Raw genomic sequence first — 11,522 nt, 5'->3', positions numbered from 1 at the left:
CTGTCACAAGAACACAATTTTTACTTTTACAATTGAAATATCACCTAATATTCCTTTAAAAAAAATTAACTTCATGATGGATAGATAGTTCTTGATATTTTTTTATTGAACGTAGAGTATGGCTGCTATCTAATGCTAAGTGATTTTATCCAGTTCTCTCAGAGAACACAAGCGTAAAATTTTTTAATTTTTTTTACATTGAATATTAGTTATTTATAAGTTTTAAAAATAGAATTAACTTCACAGATGGATCGACAGTTCTTTCATATTTTTTTATTTAAGAAACAGTGAATGTTTGCTAATCTAATGCTATGGATATTATCCAGTTCTGTCACCAGACACAAAATTTTTATTTTTTTTACATTGAATATCAGTTATTATCTTTAAAAAAAAAATACTTCACAGAGATGGATGGATAGTTCTTGATTTTTTTTTATTCAAGGAGAAGTGAAGTGGCTGCTATCTAATGCTAGAAATTCTATCCATTTCTCTACAAGAACACAAGCATGAATTATATTTTTTTACATTGAATTTAGTTATTATCAGGTTTTTAAAAAATTGAATTAACTTCACAGATGGATCGTAGTTCTTTCATTTTTTTTATTTAAGAAACAGTGATGTTTTGCTAATCTAATGCTATGGAATTTTATCCAGTTCTGTCACCAGAACACAATTTTATTTTTTTTACATGTGAAATATCAGTTATTATCAGTTTATAAAAATAGAATTAACTCAGAATGGATCGTAGTTTTTCATATTTTTTTTATTTAAGAAACAGTGAAGTGTTTGCTAATCTAATGATATTGAATTATACCAGTTCTGTCACCAGAACACAATTTTTTTTTTTTACATTGAAATATCAGTTTATCCGTTTAAAAAAATAATTCACAGATGGATGGATAGTTCTTGATATTTTTTTTTATCAAGGAGAGAAGTGAAGTGGCTGCTAATCTAATGCTAGGAAATTTTATCCATTTCTTCACCAAGAACACAAGAGCATGAAATTTATAATTTTTACATTGAAATATTAGTTATTATCAGTTTTAAAAAATTGAATTAACTTTCAATGGATCGATAGTTCTTCCATATTTTTTTATTTAAGAAACAGTGAGTGTTTTGCTAATCTATGCTATGGAATTTATCCAGTTTCTGTCACCAGAACACAATTTTTATTTTTTTTTACATTGAAATACTGTATTTATCCGTTTAAAAAAAAATAACTCACAGATGATGTGATTTTAGATATTTTTTTTTATTCAGGAGAAGTGAAGTGGCTGCTAATCTAATGCTAGCAAAATTTTATCCATTTCTCTCACAAGAAACACAAAGCATGAAATTTTATTTTTTTTACATTGAAATATTAGTTATTATCAGTTTAAAAAAAATTGAATTAATTTACAGATGGATCGATAGTTCTTCATATTTTTTTTATTTAAGACAGTGAAGGGTCTGCTAATTTAATTGTATGGAATTTTTCATTCTGTCACCAGAACACAAATTTTATTTTTTTACATTTGAATATTAGTTATTTATCAGATTTTCAAAAAAAAATTAACTTCAAGATGGGATGGATAAGTTCTTGATATTTTTTTTTATTCAAGAGAAGTGAAGTGGCTGCTAATCTAATGCTAGGAATATTTTATCCATTTCTCTCACAAGAACACAAAGCATGAAATTTTAATTTTTTACATTGAAATATTAGTATTATCAGTTTAAAAAAATTGGAATTAAATTACAGATGATCGATAGTTCTTTCATATTTTTTTTATTTAAGAAACAGTGAAAGATGTTGATAATCTAATGCATATGGAATTTTTATCCAGTTCTGTCACCAGAAACACATTTTATTTTTTTTACATTGAAATATCAGTTATTATACAGTTTAAAAAATTAATTAACTCAGCAATGGATCGATAGTTCTTCATATTTTTTTATTTAGAAACAGGTGAAGTGTTGTCTAACTAATTTATGAATTTTATCCAGTTTCTGTCACCAGAACACAATTTTTTTTTTTTTTACATTTGATTATCCAGTTATTATCCGCTTTAAAAAAAAATAACTTCACAGATGGATGATAGTTCTTGATATTTTTTTATTCAAGGAGAAGTGAAGTGGCTGCTAATTAATGCTAGGAAATTTTATCCATTTCTCTCACAAGAACACAAAGATTGAAATTATAATTTTTTACATTGAAATATAGTTTTATTATCAGTTTAAAAAAATTGAATTAACTTCACAGATGGATCGATAGTTCTTCATATTTTTTATTAAGAAACAGTTGAAGTGTTGCTATAATCTAATGTATGGAATTTTATCCAGTTCTGTCACACAGAACACAAATTTTATTTTTTTTACATTGAAATACCAGTTATTATCCGTTTAAAAAAAATATACTTTACAGATATGGATGGATGTTCATAGATATTTTTTTATTCAAGGAGAAGTGAAGTGCTGCTATCTAATGCTAGCAAATTTTATCCTATTTCTCTACACAAGAACACAAAGCATGATGAAATTTTATTTTTTTACATTGAATATTAGTTATTTATCAGTTTAAAAAATTGAATTAACTTCACAGATGGATCGCTAGTTTCTTCATATTTTTTTTATTCAAGAAAAAACAAGTTGAGTGCTGCTAATCTAATGGTCTGGCATTTTATCCAGTTCTGTCACCAGAACACAAATTTTATTTTTTACATTGAAATATCAGTTATATTCCGTTTAAAAAAATTGACTCTCACAGATGGATGATAGTTTGATATTTTTTTTATTCAAGGAGAAGTGAAGTGGATGCTAAATCTAATGCTAGGATTTTATCAATTTCTCTCACAAGAACACAAAGCATGAAATTTTAATTTTTTTTACATTGAAATAATTAGTTATTATCAGTTTTAAAAAATTGAATTAACATTCACAGATGGATCGATAGTTTCTTCATATTTTTTTTATTTAAGAAAAAGTGAGTGGCTGCTAATCTAATGCTATGGAATTTTTCCAGTTCTGTCACCAAACACAAATTTTATTTTTTTTTACATTGGAATATTAGTTATTATCAGTTTAAAAAATTGAATTAACTTCAAGATGGATCGATAGTTCTATCATATTTTTTTTATTTAAGAAACAGTGAAGTGTTGCCAATCTAATGCTAGGAATTTTATCCATTCCTATAAGAACACAAAGCATGAATTTTTAATTTTTTTCAATTGAAATATTAGTTATTATCAGTTTAAAAAACAGGATTAACTTCACTGGTGGATAGATAGTTTTGATATTTTTTTTTTATTCAAGGAGAAGTGAAGTGGCTGCTAATATATGCTAAGGAAATTTTATCCATTTCTCTCACAAAGACACAAAGCGTGAAAATTTTATTAATTTTTTACATTGAATAATTAGTTATTATCAAGTTTTAAAAAATAGAATTAATTCACAGATGTCGACAGTTCTTAATATTTTTTTTATTTAAAGAAACAGTGAGAAGGGCTGCTATCTAATGCTATTGGAATTTTATCCACGTTCTGTCACCAGAACACAAATTTTTATTTTTTTTACATTGGAATATCAGTTATTATCCCGTTTAAAAAAATTGACTTCACAGATGATGATAGTTCTTGATATTTATTTTTAATTCAGAGAGAGAATGTGCAGTGGCTGCTAATCTAATGCTAGGAAATTTTATCCATTCTCTCACAAGAACACACAAGCGTGTAATTTTAATTTTTTACCATTGAAAATATTAGTTATTATCAGGTTTAAAAAATAGAATTAACTTCAAGAGGATCGGACAGTTCTTCATATTTTTTTATTAAAGAAACAGTGAAGTGCGGCTAATCTAATGCTATGGAATTTTATCCAGTTCTGTCACAAGAACAAAATTTTATTTTTTTTACATTGAAAATCAGTTATTATCGTTTAAAAAATTTGACTTCACAGATGTATAGATAGTTCTTGATATTTTTTTTTATTCAAGGAGAAGTGCAGTGGTCTTAATCTAATGCAAGGAAATTTTTATCCATTTCTCTCACAAAAGAACACAAAGCGTGAAATTTTAATTTTTTTACATTGAAAATAGTCATTATTATCAGGTTATTTAAAAAAATAGAATTAATTCACAGATGGATCGATAGTTCTCATATATTTTTTATTTTAAAGACAGTGAAGTGCTGCTAATCTCAATGCTATGGAGATTTTTTCAGTTCTGTCACCAGAACACAAATTTTATTTTTTTTTACATTGAAATATTAGTTATTATCAGTTTAATAAATAGAAACTTTAACTAGTATGGACATGGCATAGTTCTTCATATATTCTTTTAAATAGAAATTGACAAGTGAAGTGGCTGAATCTAAGTATGAATTTTATCCAGTTCTGTCACAAGAACACAATTTTTTTTAGATTGAAATATCACCTATTACCCGTTTAAAAATAATATTAACTTCACTGATGATAGATACTTCTTGATATTTTTTTTATTCAAGGAAATGTGAATGTGCTCATAATCTAACGCTAGGAATTTTTCCAGTTCGTCGCAACAAAACACAATTTTTTATTTTTTAGATTGAAATATCAGTTATTATCCGTTAAAAAAATTAACTTCACTGATGGATAGTAGTTCTTGATATTTTTTTATATCCAAGAGAAGTGGTGTAAATCTAAATGCTAGGAATTTTATCCATTTCTCTCACAAGACACACAAGCATGAAATTTTTAATTTTTACATTGAATATTAGTTATTATCTAGTTTAAAAAAATTGAATTAACTTACAGATGGATCGATAGTTCTTCATAATTTTTTTTATTTAAGAAACGAGTGAGTGGCTGCTAAATCTAAACATGCATGGAATTTTTCCAGTTCTGTCACTAGAACACAAATTTTTATTATTTTTTACATTGAAATATTAGTTATTATCAGGTTTAAAAAATTGAATTAACTTCACAGAATGGATCGATTATTCTTCATATTTTTTTTATTTAAGAAACAGTGAAGTGGCTGAATCTAATGCTATGGAATTTTTCCATTTATGCACCTAGAACACAAATTTATTTTTTTTTTACATTGAAATATTAGTTATTATCAGTTTTAATAGAAAATTAACCTTCACAGAATGGATCGATATTCTTCTAATTTTTATTTAAGAAACAGAGGCTGCTAATCTAATGTAGGAATTTATCATCATTTCCGAAGAACATTTTTTTTTACATTGAAATATCACCTATTATCCGTTTAAAAAAAATTAACTTCACTGATGGATACATAGTTCTGGATATTTTTTTTATTCAAGGAGAAGTGAAGTGGCTTGCTAATGCTATGGAATTTTATCCAGTTCTGTCACAAGAACACAGATTTTATTTTTTTTACATTGAAATATCATTTACTATCCGTTTAAAAAAAATTGATGGATAGATAGTTCTTGATATTTTTTTATATAAGGAGAAGTGGCTGCTAATCTAATGCTAGGGAATTTTATCCAGTTCTCTCACAAGAACACAAAGCGTAAAATTTTTATTTTTTTTTACATTAAAATATTAGTTATTATCAGTTGAAAAAAATAGAATTAACTTCACAAATGGATGGATAGTTCTTCATATATTTTTTTAAATCAATGAACAGTGAAGTGGCTGGTAATCTAATGCTATGGAATTTTATCCAGTTCTGTCACAAGAACACAATTTTATTTTTTTTTAGATTGAAATATCAGTTATTATCCGTTAAAAAAAAATTAACTTCACTGATGATAGATAGTTCTTGATATTTTTTTATTCAAGGAGAAGTGGCTGCTAATCTAATGCTAGGGAATTTTATCCAGTTCTCTCACAAGAACACAAAGCGTAAAATTTTATTTTTTACATTAAAATATTAGTTATTATCACTTGAAAAAAAATAGAATTAACTTCACAGATGGATGGATAGTTCTTCATATATTCTTTTAAATCAATGAACAGTGAAGTGGCTGGTAATCTAATGCTATGGAATTTTATCCAGTTCTGTCACAAGAACACAATTTTTTTTTAGATTGAAATATCACCTATTACCCGTTTAAAAAAATATTAACTTCACTGATGGATAGATACTTCTTGATATTTTTTTATTCAAGGAAATGTGAAGTGGCTGCTAATCTAACGCTAGGAATTTTATCCAGTTCTTTCAGAAGAACACAAAGCGTAAAATTTTAATTTTTTTACATTGAAATATTAGTTATTATCACTTGAAAAAAAATAGAATTAACTTCACAGGTGGATGGATAGTTCTTGATATTTTTTTTTAAGTCAAGGAACAGTGAAGTGGCTGGTAATCTAATGCTATGGAATTTTATCCAGTTCTGTCCCAAGAACAATTTTTTTTTACCTTGAAATATCACCTATTATCCGTTTAAAAAAAATTAACTTCACAGATGGATGGATAGTTCTATCCTCAATTTTACTGTAGACATCAAGCATATCACACAATATATTTATCAAATCTAATACTTATTATAGGTCATGTTATGTTATTATTGCAACCAACGTTACAATAGTTCCACTTTTTTTAGTTTCACTTTTTTTGTGGATTTATAAAAATTGAAACTATCTTCACCCTCCATATATGCAGCGTAACAATAGTTTCACTTTCTAGATTTCAGATTCCTAGATATCTAGACTTTCCAGCCTAAAAAAGTGGAACTATTGTAACACTGCATATATGCAGGGTGAAGACAGTTTAACTTTTTATAGTTTCACTTTTTTTAGGCAACTGTCAAAAGTGAAACTAACTTCACGTTGCATATATGCAGTGTTACAATAGTTCCACTTTTTTAGTTCCACTTTTTTTTTGAACGTGAAACTGTCTTCACTCTGCATATATGCAAGGTTACAATAGTTCCACTTTTCTAATTTCCTTTAAAGTTTTACTTAGAATGAATATGGTTCGGAACCGTTAACACAGTTTTCGTCACGAATGTTGTCATACTCGACGTTTCACGTTTGGGTTTGTGAAACGAAGGAGCCCGTTACGGTCTCGCTGTAAGGTAGTATTTCGAGCCGAAAGTGAAACACGACCAAACGAGCCATCAGAACAGTCGGAGCGTTTGCTGCGACTGAGCCCCGTACGAACCCGTATATCTATTGCGTACGTGACCCTAGTGCGTCTGTCACCCTACTTTGACCGTAAACCTATTGCACCCGTAAACATAGTTGAAGTCAAATTATTATGAAATGTGTACATCTTAGAAATTGCGCATAGCGCAATTACGAAGCCCCGTACGACGTTCCTTTCAAATGTAACACAAATTTCGAGGGGTAAACCACTCTATTTTTTGACGTGATTAACATGATTAACATGATTAACCAGTGATTAACATGATGACGAATTGCTGATTAACCAACATTTGACCAGGGGAATCGTCGCAAAACTACAAATAAACGTAAAATATAGCGGTTAATCAATGTTAATCACCGATTAACCGTTTGGATTCACAAAACTTATGTTTCTGATTAACAGATTAACTGATTAACCATGTTAATCACAAAATAGTGGTTTACCCCTCGACAAATTTCAAGTTGACGCAAAATTTTAATTTATTAAGAGGCCTAAGGCCTAGTTACGGCCTTAGGCCAACGACCCAAATTTATTTTTTTTCAAAAGCATTGTATTCGGCCTTCGATTACCTTCCAAATGAAACAAAAATTAGGAAAATCGGATGAAATTTACTCGAGTTATATGCAAAAAACACTTACGGCCGAGTAGCGGGCTTAGTCCAACGACGCAAATTTTAATTTTTTTCAACAACATTCTATTCGGTGTTCAACTACCTTTTAAATGAAAAAAAAATTAGGAAAATCGGATGAAATTTCCTCGAGTTATATGCAAAATACACTTAGGGCCGAGTAGTGGCCTTAGTCCAAGGACCCAAATTTATTTATTTTTTCAACAACATTCTATTCGGTGTTCGATTACTTTTCAAATGAAAAATGAAAAATGAAAAATGAAATCGGATGATCGACTCGTTAGTTAGACCCTTTGGTGTAAAATTGGTACAGGGCGGCAAGCCGTTTTTGCTTGTAGATTGGCCAAATTTGAACGGATTTAGATGGATTTTACTTTATTAGATAGGTATTGACTGTACCAATCAGGAAAAAAAAGTTTATGAAATTCGTTTTATCGGAGCGTGAGCTAGATCTCTTGGAGTGAGCTTATATGTAGCTACTCGGCCGTACAGTGAACGTGGTGTTTTTTGTTAATATCTCGAGTAAACTTTGACCGAATTTCATGATTTTTTTTTTGTTTGAAAGGTACTATCGAATGTAAAGCAGCCGTACTACTTTCAACCTCCTAATAAAATAGCCGTCGGCCGCCATTTTGGATTTTTGTAAAAACAATATAAATCGGTGAAAATGATACTTACAAAGTTACTGATCAGTGGGAAGTGATTGGTTATGTGTGTGGGGTGTTTCAAGCATCCCAAATTTGGATATCTATTTATAAATATATATAGCTATATCGAGTTATATAACGGTATAGATAGTTATTTTGAGCTATATACTAGCATATGTATCAGTAAATTGTTTATTTATAGGTAAATATAGGTTAATGTAGGACTGAGGAAATTTTAGGTCAATTTGAAATTTGTGTTACTTTTGAAAGGAACATCGTACGGGACTTCGTAATTGCGCTATGCGCAATTTTTAAGACGTACACATTTTATAAGAATTTTACTTTACCGACGTTGACGGGCGGAGTAGACTTACGGTAAGAGTAGGGCGACGGACGTACTAGGGTCACGTGCGCAATAGATGTACGGGTTCGTACGGGGCGCAGTCGCAGCAAACGCTCCGACTGTTCTGACGGCTCGTTTATAAGTGTAACGTTTGAATCGTCGAAAAACCTTATGGGGTTCCTATGGGGCGGAGACAATTGTTATTTGCTCATCTAAAATGACGCCTCACAGAATGACAACAAAACGCCATTTTCTAAAACGGTTCATAGTGGACCAAATAAGGATTTTCGCATCGCTAGCGTGAAACAACTACACTTATAGTAAAGACATTTAAAAAAAGCCTTTCTTTATAGTGTTAAGATGACAGCAAAGTGGTGGACCTCATTCTACCCTCAAATTGAAGGTCTCAATGTAATATAAGTTTGAATTTTACATCACTTTATCAATAAATGTTGTCCAATAATTGGATCGATTTTCGACTTGGAGTCAGGAGGTCCCAAGTTCGTGCCTCGTTAAGAATAGTTTCTTCATTCGCTCCTTAAAACTTTTCTTTTGAAGGAGTAAAGTGCAAGCTGCATGTATAATTTTCGCACAACACGCAAAAACGCTTCGTAGGAATCTTTTTGTTTGGTCGTGTTTCAACGTCGAGTATGACAAAATTCGTGACGAAACCTGTGTTAACGGTTCCGAATCATATTCATTCTAAGTAAAACTTTAAAGGAAATTAGAAAAGTGGAACTATTGTAACCTTGCATATATGCAGAGTGAAGACAGTTTCACGTTCAAAAAAAAAGTGGAACTAAAAAAGTGGAACTATTGTAACACTGCATATATGCAACGTGAAGATAGTTTCACTTTTGACAGTTGTCTAAAAAAAGTGAAACTATAAAAAGTGCAACTATCTTCACCCTGCATATATGCAGTGTTACAATAGTTCCACTTTTTTAGGATGGAAAGTCTAGATATCTAGGAATCTGAAATCTAGAAAGTGAAACTATTGTTACGCTGCATATATGCAGGGTGAAGATAGTTTCCATTTTTATAGTTCCACAAAAAAAGTGAAACTAAAAAAAGTGGAACTATTGTAACGTTGGTATTATTGCATATGTATTTCATTTTTACAATGTTTAAAGATAAAACACCTCCTTCAAATCTTTCGATGGTGGAATTGTGCCCAAAATTGATGCCACGTTTCCCTTTTGAATGGCGATGCTTATGCGTTGAATTAAATAGGACGTCGCACGTTTTTCTAATGCTATGGAATTTTATCCAGTTCTGTCACAAGATCACAAATTTTATTTTTTTTACATTGAAATATCAGTTATTATCCGTTAAAAAAAATTAACTTCACTGATGGATAGATAGTTCTTGATATTTTTTTTATTCAAGGAGATGTAAAGTGGCTGCTAATCTAATGCTAGTGAATTTTATCCAGTTCTCTCAGAATAACACAAAGCGTGAAATTTTAATTTTTTTTCAATTGAAATATTAGTTATTGTAAGTTTTAAAAAATAGAATTAACTTCACTGATGGATAGATAGTTCTTGATATTTTTTTTTTTCAAGGAGAAGTGGCTGCTAATCTAATGCTAGGGAATTTTATTAATAGAATTATCCAATTCTGTCACAAGACCACAATTTTTTTTTACATTGAAATATCACCTATTATTCGTTTAAAAAAAAATAACTTCACTGATGGATATTTTGATATTTTTTTATATAAGGAGAAGTGGCTGCTAATCTAATGCTAGGGAATTTTATACAATTCTCTCACAAGAACACAAAGCGTAAAATTTTATTTTTTTTACAATAAAATATTAGTTATTATCACTTGAAAAAAAGAAAGAATTAACTTCACAGATGGATGGATAGTTCTTGATATATTTTTTTAAGTCAAGGAACAGTGAAGGGGCTGGTAATCTAATGCTATAGAATTTTATCCAGTTCTGTCACAAGAACACAAATTTTATTTTTTTAAAATTGAAATATCAGTTATTATCCGTTAAAAAAATTAAACTTCACTGATGGATAGATAGTTCTTGATATTTTTTATTCAACGAGAAGTGGCTGCTAATCTAATGCTAGGGAATTTTATCCAGTTCTCTCACAAGAACACAAAGCGTAAAATTTTATTTTTTTTACATTAAAATATTAGTTATTATCACTTGAAAAAAAAAAAAAGAATTAACTTCACAGGTGGATGGATAGTTCTTGATATTTTTTTTAAGTCAAGGAACAGTGAAGTGGCTGGTAATCTAAAGCTATGGAATTTTATCCAGTTCTGTCACAAGAACCTTTTTTTTTACATTGAAATATCACCTATTATCCGTTTAAAAAAAAATTAACTTCACTGATGGATACATAGATCTTGATATTTTTTTATTCAAGGAAATGTGAAGTGGCTGCTAATCTAACGCTAGGGAATTTTATCCAGTTCTTTCAGAAGAACACAAAGCGTAAAATTTTAATTTTTTTACATTGAAATATCATTTATTATTTTGGTTTTGTTACTGTTGTCTTGCTGGCATATTCAGATAATTTATTCAGAATGACGTTGTGTTGCTGAGGGTTATCGTGCCATATGAAAATCAAAGAAAAAACTGGTTTTTCTTTTCTAACTAGCCAACGTTTCGGTTTGGAATCAAACCATCTTCAGGGCTCTATTTATTCGACATGAAAAAAGAAAATTTACAAAGAACTTAGGTCTTGGACCATTATAACAAATTTAAGCGCGATTGTTTACCTGTAGTTTCTTTAATTCCTTATTGAGGAAAACGTCGTGATATTAAAACTGATTTAAACCATGCAAAGTGCAAATTTTGGTTACGATAAA

At 29.4% G+C, this 11,522-nt stretch overlaps 1 long non-coding RNA gene across 1 annotated transcript; it reads right to left on the bottom strand.

Annotated features, from left to right (window-relative positions):
* Window positions 1-11,304: 11,304 nt before the first annotated feature.
* LOC119067869 lies at window positions 11,305-11,522 on the bottom strand. Its single transcript, XR_005086058.1, has 2 exons — window positions 11,433-11,522; window positions 11,305-11,349 (listed from the first exon to the last, which is right to left on the bottom strand). It is a non-coding gene; the product is annotated as an uncharacterized LOC119067869 (long non-coding RNA).

This window comes from Bradysia coprophila (assembly GCF_014529535.1).
Source record: "Bradysia coprophila strain Holo2 chromosome X unlocalized genomic scaffold, BU_Bcop_v1 contig_130, whole genome shotgun sequence".
NCBI classification, from domain to species: domain Eukaryota; kingdom Metazoa; phylum Arthropoda; class Insecta; order Diptera; family Sciaridae; genus Bradysia; species Bradysia coprophila.
This window is presented reverse-complemented; position numbering and strand designations above follow the sequence as displayed.